The sequence below is a fragment of the Cervus canadensis genome, chromosome 4 (assembly GCF_019320065.1).
Source record: "Cervus canadensis isolate Bull #8, Minnesota chromosome 4, ASM1932006v1, whole genome shotgun sequence".
Classification (NCBI taxonomy): Eukaryota; Metazoa; Chordata; class Mammalia; order Artiodactyla; family Cervidae; genus Cervus; species Cervus canadensis.
This window is the reverse complement of record NC_057389.1, coordinates 69,498,072-69,510,907: the sequence shown is the minus strand read 5'-3', so window position 1 is coordinate 69,510,907 and position 12,836 is coordinate 69,498,072. Positions and strand designations below refer to the sequence as shown.

General features: G+C 39.0%; 1 pseudogene; it reads left to right on the top strand.

Annotated features, from left to right (window-relative positions):
* Window positions 1-1,168: 1,168 nt before the first annotated feature.
* Window positions 1,169-5,948, top strand: LOC122440893 (annotated as a pseudogene).
* Window positions 5,949-12,836: the final 6,888 nt, after the last annotated feature.

The following is a 12,836-nucleotide window of genomic DNA, read 5'->3' as shown; positions in this document are numbered from 1 at the left end:
AATCTGCCTGCAAATGCAGGAGAAGAGATGTAGGTTTGATCCTTGGGTCAGGAAGATCCCCTGGAGGAGGGCATGGCAACCCACTCCTGTATTCTTGCCTGGTGAATCCCATGAACAAGGGAGCCTAGTGGGTTGCAGTCCATAGGATTGCACAAAGAGTCAGATATGACTGAAGCAACTTAGCACATGCACACACATGACACGGCAAGCCCATCCAATTCAGGATTGAAATATAAGCAAGCTCACTTGGTTAACACACTAATCTTTCAATCCATTCCAATCTTGGCCAAAGAACAGGAATGTTATTTATTGACCTCCTCAAACCACAATAATTAGGAAGCTGATAATTCTTTACTTTTCTTTAAAAAAAAATGTAGGGCTATATAATTATCTACCCCTGTAAAACTGTAGCAAAAGAGAACAGTACCAAAGCATATGTGCACAGCATCCAAGAAAATGCTAGAAGAATCTCAAGTATATGCATACAGCACTTGGTTAGTCATGATATAATCTTTTCCTTTTTCTTTTCATTTCTCTTTTTTCATTTTTTGGTCTCAGCATTTATTATACCATTGGGCTCTTTCAAGTCTATATTTCTATTTATTTATAGATAGAAATATTTATATTTATAGAGAATACACACCATTAGATAGTGTTCTTGATTCCATTTAGAAATAAAACTTTCCTTCTCTTTTTTAAAGCTTCCATCTCAGTTTAACTGAAGAACAGCTTGAAATTGCAAGCAAGCTATTTTTTTCAACCAATATAATTAATAAATACTCATCTATTTCAATCTGAATTTTTTTAGATATTATAAACCAGATTAAAGAAACATCTTTAAAGTAATTAGCCTCCAACTAATAAAAATAAATGAAAAAAAAGAAACATCTGCCTTCAGTCATACAAAAATACATATACATAAGTTTATCCATTGGTTATTTTATTTTATTTTGGGGGGTTTTCTTTTGGCGTGTCACATGGCTTGTAGCATCTTAATTCCCTGACCAGAGATTGAACCTGTGCCCCCTGCAATGGAAGCATTGAATCCTAACCACTGGACTGCCAGGGAACTCCCTCATTGGTAATTTTAAAATACTGAAAATAAATGTTCAGTCATAAGAGAATGAAACATCCATTTAAAGGACAATTGGGACTTAGGATAGCCACTATGGAGAACAGTGTGAAAGTTCCTTGAAAAACTAAAATTAGAGCTACTATATGATCCACCAATCCTGCTCCTAGGCATATATCTACAGAAAACAATAATTTGAAAAGATAAAACACCCCAATGTTCATTGCAGCACCATTTACAATAGCCAGGACATGGAAGCAACCTAAATGTCCATCAACAGAGGAGTGAATAAAAAAGATATGGTACATATATACAATGGAATATTACTTCGCCACAAAAAGTGAAATAATGCCGTTTGCAGCAACATGGATGGACCTAGAAGGGATTTCCCTGGTGGCTCAGATGGTAAAGCATCTGCCTGCAATGCTGGAGACCCAGGTTCAAACCCTGGGTCAGGAAGATCTGGAAAAGGAAATGGCAACCCACCATTCTTGCCTGGGAAATCTCATGAACAGAAGAGCCTGGTGGGCTACAGTCCACAGGGTTGCAAAGAGTCGGACACGACTGAGTGACTTCACTTATAGAGTGAAGTCAGAGAAAGACATATCATGTGATACTGCTTATATGTGGAATCTTTTTTAAAAGAGTATAAATGAACTTATTTACAAAACAGAAATAGAGTTACAGAAGTAGAAAACAAACTTGGGGTCACCAGGGAGTAAGGGAAGAAGGGATAAATTAGGAGACTGGGATTGATACACACTACCTTGAAAAAAACAGAAACTCACCTAGGAAAAAGCCTGAAGTTAACTCTTATCATGTCCTTGAAATACACAGCCCACTCTACTTGAGACTTCAGACTTGGGCAAGTTAGTAGAACTTCAAGCCAAGAGAAAAAAAAAAAGGCAAAGAGACATTTAAAATCTCAAGCCTGAGGTCTCTGTCTGTCTGGATATGTAGGTCTCAGTGTGTGTCTTTGTCTTTTGGTAATATCGCTACAATTAATTTGTAAATAAGCTCTAATTTAATTGGCTTAAAGAAAAGTAAGTGCTTACAAAACAAACAATTCTAAATACAAGATAAATTAAACAATGAATTTCAGGTTCACAAGAACTGGGAAATATTCAATATTAAACTAATACCTGGTATCAATATTAATGTTTGTTGATCTAATTAATATGGACATATCTAAGAATCATCAACGCTAAGTATAATACTTTTATTATACCTAGATTTAATATAATATAATAGATCTTATTAGATTGCAAATTTGTCAACAAGGAAAGTCTTGATATGAAAAACTTTTAAGGAAAGCAAATGCAAAGGGATAAGAGCTTTAGGTGATTTATGTTTACTGATCTATAGAGTGTTGAAATAAAGCACAGTTCATGGTTGCTTAAGGAAAATAGGACATGTGCTTTTATTAAAAAGGTATAAGGAGTGGAATTACATTTTACTAGGGCAAAAGGAAGTAAGTCTGACTTACACGTAGCTGTTCTCTGAATGCACAAATAAAGTGATGAATACAGAAAGTGAAAAAAAGGTTTATGGAAAGTGGACCCTGAGAAAAGAGTTTTGTGGATAGTACAAGTTTTCTTGAGATGTTGAACTGCCTTTGAAATCATTTATTTCTGCTTTATTGACTATGCCAAAGCCTTTGACTGTATGGATCACAACAATCTGTGGAAAATTCTGAAAGAGCTGGGAATACCAGACCACCTGACCTGCCTCTTGAGAAACCTGTATGCAGGTCAGGAAGCAACAGTTAGAACTGGACATGGAACAACAGACTGGTTCCAAATAGGAAAGTCAAGGCTGTATATTGTCACCCTGCTTATTTAACTTCTATGCAGAGTACATCATGAGAAACACTGGGCTGAATGAAGCACAGGCTGGAATCAAGATTGCCAGGAGAAATATTGATAACCTCAGATATGCAGATGACACCACCCTTATGGCAGAAAGCAAAGAAGAACTAAACAGCCTCTTGATGAAAGTGAAAGAGGAGAGTGAAAAAGTTGACTTAAAGCTCAACATTCAGAAAACTAAGATCATGGCATCCGGTCCCATTACTCTGTGGCAAATAGATGGGGAAACAATGGAAAGAGTGAGAGTATTTTTTTGGGCTCCAAAACCATCGCAGATGGTGACTGCTGCCATGAAATTGAAAGACGCTTGTTCCTTGGAAGAAAAGCTGTGACCAACCTAGACAGCATGTTAAAAAGCAGAGACATTACTTTGCCAACAAAGGTCCATCTAGTCAAAGCTATGGTTTTTCCAGTAGTCTTGTATGGATGTGAGAGTTGGGCTATAAAGAAAACTGAGCACCGAAGAATTGATGCTTTTGAACTGTGGTGTTGGAGAAGACTCTTGAGAGTCCCTTGGACTGCAAGAAGATCCAACCAGTCCATCCTAAAGGAAATCAGTCCTGAATATTCATTGGAAGGGCTGATGCTGAAGCTGAAACTCCAATGCTTTGGTCACCGGATGCAAAGAGCCAACTCATTGGAAAAGACCCTGATGCTGGGAAAGATTGAAGGCAGGAGGAGAAGAAGACGATAGAGGATGAGATGGTTGGATGGCAACCACAAGAGAAACCACTGCAATGAGAAGCCCACACACTGGAGCTAGAAAAAAAAAAGACCATGCAGCAATGAAGACCCAGCACAGCCAAAAATAAATAATTTTTTTAAAAAAGAGAGACAGAATGGCTTGATACCAAGGGCCAGGCAACCAAGCAAAGTTGTGATATCTATTTAAATGGGGAAGCAGTACTGTGTAGTTGGCATGCCACTACTAAAGATCCTGAGTGCCACAACTAAAGAACTCACATGCCACAACAAAGATTGAAATCCCACATGATCCAACTAAGACCTGGTGCAGCCAAATAAATAAATAGTGTGTGCGTGTGTGTGTGTGTGTAATAAAGTTTTATTAAAGTATAAAGGCGATAGAGAAAGCTTCTGACATAGGCATCAGAAGAGGGCAGAAAGAGTGCCACCCTGCTAGTCTTCAGCTGGATGTTATATAGTCACTAGCAGTCAGACACGACTGAGCGACTTCACTTTCATTTTTCACTTTCATGTACTGGAGAAGGAAATGGCAACCCACTCTAGTTTTCTTGCCTGGAGAATCCCAGGGACGGGGGAGCCTGGTGGGCTGCCATCTTTGGGGTCACACAGAGTCGGACACAACTGAAGTGACTTAGCAGCAGCAGCAGCAGTCTGTTAACGAAAGAAAGGAATGTCTTAAAACTCAGAATGGCACCAGGCCCCTCATCCATAGGATGTATTTTGTGATAATCTTGGCACCAGATGATTCTCCCCAGGCCATAAAATGATTGACTTGAATCTTGTAGAAGGGCATAATACCATAAGTCTATGATCTGATAGATTAGGTTAGTAAGTCTAATTCCCAAGGAGTTATGAAATGGTCAAAGAGACCGAAAAGTTTGACCGAGAAGGAGAGTTCAGTCCACACACTTTGCCCATTTCTGGTCGGTCCCCGAAGGAGACGTTGGGTGCTTCTTGGTATCGGCAGGTCGGTATAAACCCCCGACCGGTTTCTGCCATAAGCTGTATGAGATCACTGCGGAACCACAGGGCAGGGGTCCTCACTTGCTTCACGCAGGGCGTTTCATTCATTCACACAAGCACACTGTAGAGTTAGTAAAGGGCAACAGAAAACGTGTTCGCTAGGAGAACAAAGAACTAGAGCTCCAAGCATCCTTACCCTGTCCTGAAGGATCCCGGACGAGCCCCCAAGATGAAAGGTTGTTGTTGACCCACGAAAAGACACGAGGATTCTTGGCCTCCTGAGGAGAAGAATTCAATCCGGGGCCAGAGATGAGGCTTGATTGCTCAGAGCTTTTGTGTAATAAAGTCTTATTAAGGTATAAAGGAGATAGAGAAAGCTGGGATGCATGAGACAAGTGCTCGGGCCTGGTGCACTGGGAAGACCCAGAGGAATCGGGTGGAGAGGGAGGTGGGAGGAGGGATCGGGATGGGGAATACGTGTAAATCTATGGCTGATTCATATCAATGTATGACAAAACCCACTGAAATGTTGTGAAGTAATTAGCCTCCAACTAATAAAAAAAAAAATAAAATAAAAAAATAAAAAAAAAATAGATTTCCAACTGTCTATATTTTTAAAAAGCGTTGGGAAGGAGTTCCCAGGTGACACAGTGTCAAGAATCTGCCTGCCAACGCAGAAGACACAAGAGACGCAGTTGGATCCCAGGGTCGGGAAGATTCCCTGGAGAAGGAAATGGCCACCCACTCCAGGACTCCAGTATTCTTGCCTGGAAAATTCCACAGACAGAGGAGGCTGGCAGGTTACAGTCCATGGGGTCGCAGACAGTGGGACACGACTGAGCAACTGAGCACATTCAAAAAAACAGGGCCTTTTTCCTTTTTTCAGGCAACCTGGAAGATGAGCGTGGGAACCTAAAGCAACCGACCATCTTTCAAAATAAGAAGAGGGTCCTACCTGGGGAAACTGGCAAAGAAAAGCTCCCTCCATACTATAAAAACACTGGACTGGGCTTCAAGACTCCAAATGAGGGCATCGAGGCACCTACATTGACAAAAAAATGCCCTTTGATTGGTAACGTCTCCATTGGAGGGCAGATCCTGTCTGGCGCGGTGACAGAAATGAAGATGCAGAGGACAACTGTCACCTGCCGAGACTACCTTCACTACAACCACTTTGAGAAGCACCATAAGAACATGTCCGTGCACCTTTCCCCCTGCTTCAGGGGCCTCCAGATCAGCGACATTGTCACAGTGGGCGAGTGCTGAGCAAGACTCTGTGTTTCAACATGCTCAAGGCCACCAAGGCTGCCGGAACCATGAAGTGGTTCCAGACGTTCTGAGACTGGTCCCTTGCCCACTGCCTCAAACTAAATAAAGTTATTTTCCAGTCAAAAAAAAAAAAAAAACAGCAACCACAAGAAAGTTGGAATGGCTATAATATTAATAATATCATACAAAATAGACTTTAAAACAAAAAGAAGTTACTAGAGACACAGAAGGATATATCATCATGATAAAAATATCAGTACATCAGAAGATAACAGTTACAAACATAAATGCATCTAATAACAGATCATCAAAATACACGAAGCAAAAACTGACAGAAATGAAAGAAGAAATACACAACTCAACAATCAGATTTGGAGAATCCAATACCCCACTTTCAATAACGGATAAAACAAACCCTCATATAATGAGATAAAATAAAGCTTGAACAGCAACACTAAAATTAGACCTTACAAACAACTATAAAACCCTCCAGCCAGCAACAGAATATATACTCTTCTCAAGGAACAGGGAACAGTCTCCAGGATAGATATTATACTAAGCCGTTAAAAAAAAAAAAAACTCAGTAAATCTAAAAGGCTAGAAATAACTCAAGATATATTCTCCACTACAGTAAAGAGAAATTAGAAATCAATTGCAAGGGAAAAAAGGGAAATTCACAAAAACACAGAAATTAAACAATGAGCTCCCAAACAATAACAGGTCTGAGAAGAAATCTAAAGGGAAATCAGGAAGTAATTTGAGATGAATGAAAATCAAGACACAACATACCAAAACTTGTTATATGCAACGAAAAGCAGTGCTTAGAAGGAAATTTACAACTGTAATGGAGTTATTAAGAAAGGAGAGAGGACTTCCCTGGTGCTCCATTGGTTAAGAATTCATCTGCCAATGTAGGGGACACAGGTTCTATCCCTGGTCCGGGAAGATTCCACATGCCTCTGGGCCGCTAAGCCTGTGCCCCACAGCTACTGAGCCCCTGCTCTAGACTCTGTGAGCCACAACTACTGAAGCCTGTGTGCCTTTGCGTCCATCCTTTGCAAAAAAAGAAGCCACCGCAATGAGAGGTTTGCACACAGCAATTAGAGAATAGTCTCTGCTCAAACAACTAGAAGAAGCCCACACGTAGCAACAAAGACCCAGCTCAGCCAAAACTAAATAAATAAATAAAAAGAGAGAGATCACAAATCAGTAACCTAAACTACTTCAACACACTGGTAGAAGTGTACACTAAACCTAAAGCAAGCAAAGAAGGAAATAATAAAGAATACAGCAGACATTATTAAAATAGTGACTATAAAAACGTTGAAAAGCAGTGAAACCAAATGCTGACCCTTCAAAAAGATCTACACAATTGATATACATTTAGCGATATTAACCAAGATAAAAACAAAGATGACTTAAACTACCAGTATCAGAAATGAAAGAAGGACATTACTATTTACCTTAGAGAAATTTAAAAAGTCATAAAAGAATTCTATGAATTGTAGGCCAAAAATTTATAAATTAGATGAAATAGATAAATTCCCAGAAAGACACAAACTACCAAAACTGGCTCAAGAAGAAATAGGCAATCTGAGTTTATCTAAGTAAGTGAAGAGTTTGAAATAGTGATTAAAAAACCTCCCACAGAGAAAAGCCCCGGCTCAGATGGCTTCATCACTGAATTCTACCAAACATTTAAAGAATTCATAACAATTCTTCAAAAACTGTTCTAAAAAATAGAACACAAAAAAAGGAGAAGGAATTCTCTCGCAGTTCAGTGGTCAGGGCTCTATGCTTCCACTGAAGGGGGCACCAGCTCAATCCTTGGTCAGGGAACTAAGATCCTACGTGCCACGTGGCACGGCTAAAATAAAATAATTTTTAAATTTTTTTAAACAAAAAATAGAAGTTGAGAGAATATTTCCCAAGTCATTTCATGGGGCCAATATAACTCTTATGCCAAAAATCAAAGACATCATAAAAAAAGAAAATTACCAATCAATATCTCTTATGAATATGGTTACAATAACCCTTGGAGAGGGAAATGGCAACCCACTCCAGTATTCTTGTTTGAAGAATCCCATGGACAGAGGAGCCTGGCGGGCCATGGTCCACAGGGTTGCAGTGAGTAGGACGCTACTGAAGTGACTAAGTATGCACGCACGCACAGTAATCCTCAACAAAATTTAGCATTTTATAAAAAGATTTGTTCAGGCTTCCCTGGTAGTCCAGTAGTTAAGAATCTGCCTGCCAGTGCAGGGGACACAGGTTCAATCCCTGAATGGGGAAGGTCCCACATGCTGCAGGGCAACTAAGCCTATGAGCCACAACTACAGAGACTGCATAATGCAACTACTGAACATTTGCACCCAGAGCCTGTGCTCTGCAACAAGAGAAGCCACCACAATGACAAGATTATGCATCACAACTAGAGAGTGGCCTACACTTGCCACAACTAGAGAAAGCCCATGCACAGCAGCAAAGACCCAGTGCAGCCAAACATAAATAAACAAAATAATTAATTAATAAAAAAAAGATTTGCTCACCATGATCAACTGGGATTTATTCTATTAATGGAAGGTTGGTTTAATATCTGAAAACCAATTAATATGGTACATCACATCAGTAATATATCACATCCAATACCTTTTTATGATTAAAAAAACTCAACAAACTTGGAATATAAAGGAATTAACCTCATAATGGACTTTTATGAAAAAAATCACAGTTAACATCACACTTAACAGTAAAAAATTAGATGCTTTCCCACTAAGATTTAGAATAAGACAAGAATGTTCACTCTTGCTACCTCTAATCAATATTATATTGGAGGTGCTAGCCAACACAATTAGAAAGAAATAAAAGGTATCTAGATTGAAAAGAAAGAAGTAAAATTATCTCCATTTTCAGATGGAATGAACTTGTATATAGGAATTCCTAAGGTTTCTACTAAAAAAATATTAAAACTAATAAATAAGTTCTGCAAAGTTGTAAAAGATTGATAAAAATAAATTATACTTCTATACATTTGCAATGAACAATCTGAATATGAAATTAAAAATAACATTTACAATACCATCATAAGGAATAAAATACTTAGGCAAAACTTTAACAAAAGACATGTAGAACTTATACCCTGAAAACTACAAAATGTTGTTGAAAAAAAAATTAAACTAGATCCAAATAATTGGAAAAATATCCCATGTTCTGATCAGAACTAACAGTTAATATACAACACTCCCAAACTGATCTACAGATTCAATACCATCTGTATCTCCTTTGTAGAAATTGACAAGCTAACACTAAGATTCGTACAGAAAACCAAGAATAGCCAAAGCAACACACTTTCCTATTTCAAATTTATTACAAAGCAATGATAATCAAGACAATTTGGTACTGGGAAAAGAGCAAACACACAGATCAATGGAATAGAAATGAGTGACCAAAAATAAAACCATGTATCTATGATCAGTTGATTTTAACCCAACCTTGGGACCAAAGTTGGGTGGTCCAAAGACCATCAATGGGAAAAGAACAGTGTTTTCAAGAAATGGTGTAGGAATAATTGGAATTAGACACTTACCTCACACAATATACAAAAATTAACTCAAAATTGATCAAAGATCTAAACATAAGAGGTAAAACTATAAAACTCTTGGAAGACAACATAGAGGGAATCTTCATGATCTTATATTTGGCAATGATATTTGAATAAGACATCAAAAGCACAGGCAACAAAAATTAAATTGACTTCATCAAAATTAAAAAATTTTGTGCGTGAAAGGACACCATCAAAAGGGTGAAAAGACAACCCAAAAAATAGGGGGGAAATTTTGAAATCTGGTAAAGGATTAATGTCTAGAATTTTAAACTCACATCTCAAAGACAAACAGCACACACAAACAACCCCAATCCAAAAACAGGCAAAAGTCTTGAATAGACATTTCACCAAAGATGATATACAAATGCCTAATATGCATATGTGAAGATGCTTAACATTACTAGTCAAGTCAAAACCACAGTGAAATACCACTTCACATCCATTAGGATAGTTGTTATTTTTTTAAAGGGGGAAGGGAGCTCCCTGGTGGTCCAGTGACTAAGACTCAGGGGTCCCAGTGCAAGGGGCCTGGATTTGATCCCTGGTCAGGGAACTAAATCCCACATGCCCAAACTAAAAGATCCTTTGTGCCCCAGCTAAGATCTGGTGCAGTCAAATAATAAATAAATATTTCTTTTAAAAAAGGAAAATAAGAAATGGAGAAAGCGGAATCCTACCACATTGCTAGTGGTAATATAAAATGGTATAACCACTGTGGAAAACAGCTTAATAGTCTCTCAAAAAGACAAACACAGAATTACTATACAATCTAGCAATTCCACTCCTTAGTGTATAATCAAAATATAATTAAAAGCAGGGACTCACAATATCTAAAATGTATGTAGAACTCACACAACTCAATAGGAAAAAATAAACAATCAATTTTAAAATAGGCAGAATAGCTGAATAAACATTTTTCCAAACAAGACATATGGTCAACAAGTACTTGAAAAGGTGCTCAATATCACTAATCTTCAGCGAAATACAAATTGAAACCACAATGAGATATCACCTCACATCTGTTAGAATGGCTCTTATCAAAAAGACAAGTGATAGTAAGTGTTGGTTGAGGATGTGGAGATATTGGAGCCCTTGTGCACTATTAGTGGGAATGTAAAATGGTATAACCACTGTGGAAAACAGTATCAAGATTCCTTAAAAACTGAAAACAGTATTAGCACGCTCAGTCAGTCATGTCTGACTCTTCGTGACCCCATGGACCATAGCCTGCCAGGTTCCTCTGCCCATGGAATTTTCCAGGCAAGAATATTGGAGTGGTTTGCCACTTCCTACTCCAGGGGATCTTCCTGACCAGGGATCAAATCCGCGTCTCTTGCATCGCCTGCATTGGCAAGCAGATTCTTTACCACTAACAACATCTGGAAAGCCCCAGTTTTACCATATGATCCAGCAATTCTACTTCTAGGTATATACCCCAAAGAATTGAAAGTAGGGTCTCAAAGAGATATCTATAAACCCATGTTCATAGCAGCGTTATTCGTAATATATAAAACAAGAAAGCAATCCAAATGTCCATTGACAGATGAATGGATAAGTATCAATAAAAAGTAGCATATACACACATACAGTGAAACATTATCTACTCTTAAAAAGGAAGGAAATCCTGACATACCCCACAACACAGATGAACCTGGAAGAATTCTGCTGAGTGAAATAAGCCAGATACCAAAAGATAAATACTGGGACATCCCTGGTGTTCCAGTGGCTAAGAATCTGAGTTCCCAATGCAAAGGGCCTGGGTTCAATCCCTGATCAAGGAACTAGATCCCACATGCCACAACTAAATTTCAAATGCCACAACTAAATATCTCACACACTCCAACAAAGACCCAGTGAAGCCAAAAAGACAAATACTGTATGATTCCACTTACATGAGGTACTTAAAGTAGTCAAAATTGTAAAGAAGAAAGTATAATGGTGATTGCCAGGGGTTAGGGGAAGGGGAAAATGGGAGGTTATTGTTAAATGGGTTTTCATTTTACAAGATGAAAAAACAGATCTGGAAGTGATGGTGGTAATGATTACACAGTATGAAGGTACACAATACCACTGAACTGGACACTTAAAAATGGTTAAGGGAACCTCCCTAGTAGTCCAATGGTTAAGAATCCACCTTCCAATGCAGGGGACTTAGGTTTAATTCTTGGTCAAGGAACTAAGATCCCACATACAGCAGGGGGCCTAAGACTGTGAACCTCAACTTCTGAGCCTCTGCACACATTCTAGCATCCCTGAGCCACAACAAGGAGCCTGCATGCCACAGCAAAGTTTCCATGTGCCGCAACTGAGACCCTATGTTAGTCGCTCGGTTGTGTCCAACTCTTTGCTACTCTCTGGACTATCGCCTGCCAGGCTCCTCTGTCCATGGGATTCTCCAGGCAAGAATACTGGAGTGGGCTGCCATTCCCTTCTTCAGGGGATCTTCCAGACCCAGAAATTGAACCCAGGTCTCCTGCATTGTATGCAGATTCTTTCCCTCTGACCCTATGCAGCCAAATAAATAATCAAACATTTTTTTAAAAGGTTAAAATAGGGGAATTCTCTGGCAGTCTAGTAGTTAGGACTCAATGGTTCACTGCCAAGGGCCTAGGTTTGATCCCTAGTTGGGAAACTAAGATCCCCCCAAACCTCATGGAGCTGCCAAAATAAACAAATAAAAATACATTATTTAATGGTTACAGTAGGAACCATTTTATGTTCTGTGTATTTTACCAGAATAACAAAGTTGGGGGAAAAAACAAAAATTCACTGTCTTTGTCTCTAAACCTGCACACCTAATATATTCCTTATCTCTGTTAATGGCTTTACATACTATCTATTGTGCGTATTCCCTCCATCTAGAAGCCTCTTGGACCACCCTCCTGGGCACATTCTATGGGTCATGGACTCTTGAATTCAGAAAGGCATTTTGATCCACCCCCTCCTTTGCCTCTGCCTTGGTTCAGGTCCCTCTCATATCATGTTGTTTTTCAGTCATTAAGTCATGTCCAACTCTTTGTGACCCCATAGACTGCAGCACATCAAGCTCCCCTGTTCTTCATTATCTCCTGAAGTTTGCTCAGATTCACATCCATTGAGTCGGTGATGCTATCTCACCATCTCATTCTCTGTCACCCCTTTCTCCTCCTGCCCTTAATCTATCCCTACATCAGAGTCTTTTCAGTAAGTTGGCTCTTCACATCAGGTGGTCAAACCATTGGAGTGTCAGCATCAGTCCTTCCAATGAATATTCAGAACTGATTTCCTTTAGGATTGACTGGTTTGATCTCCTTGCTGTCCAAGGGACTCTCAAGAGTCTTCTCCAACACCACAGTTCAAAAGCATCAGTTCTTTG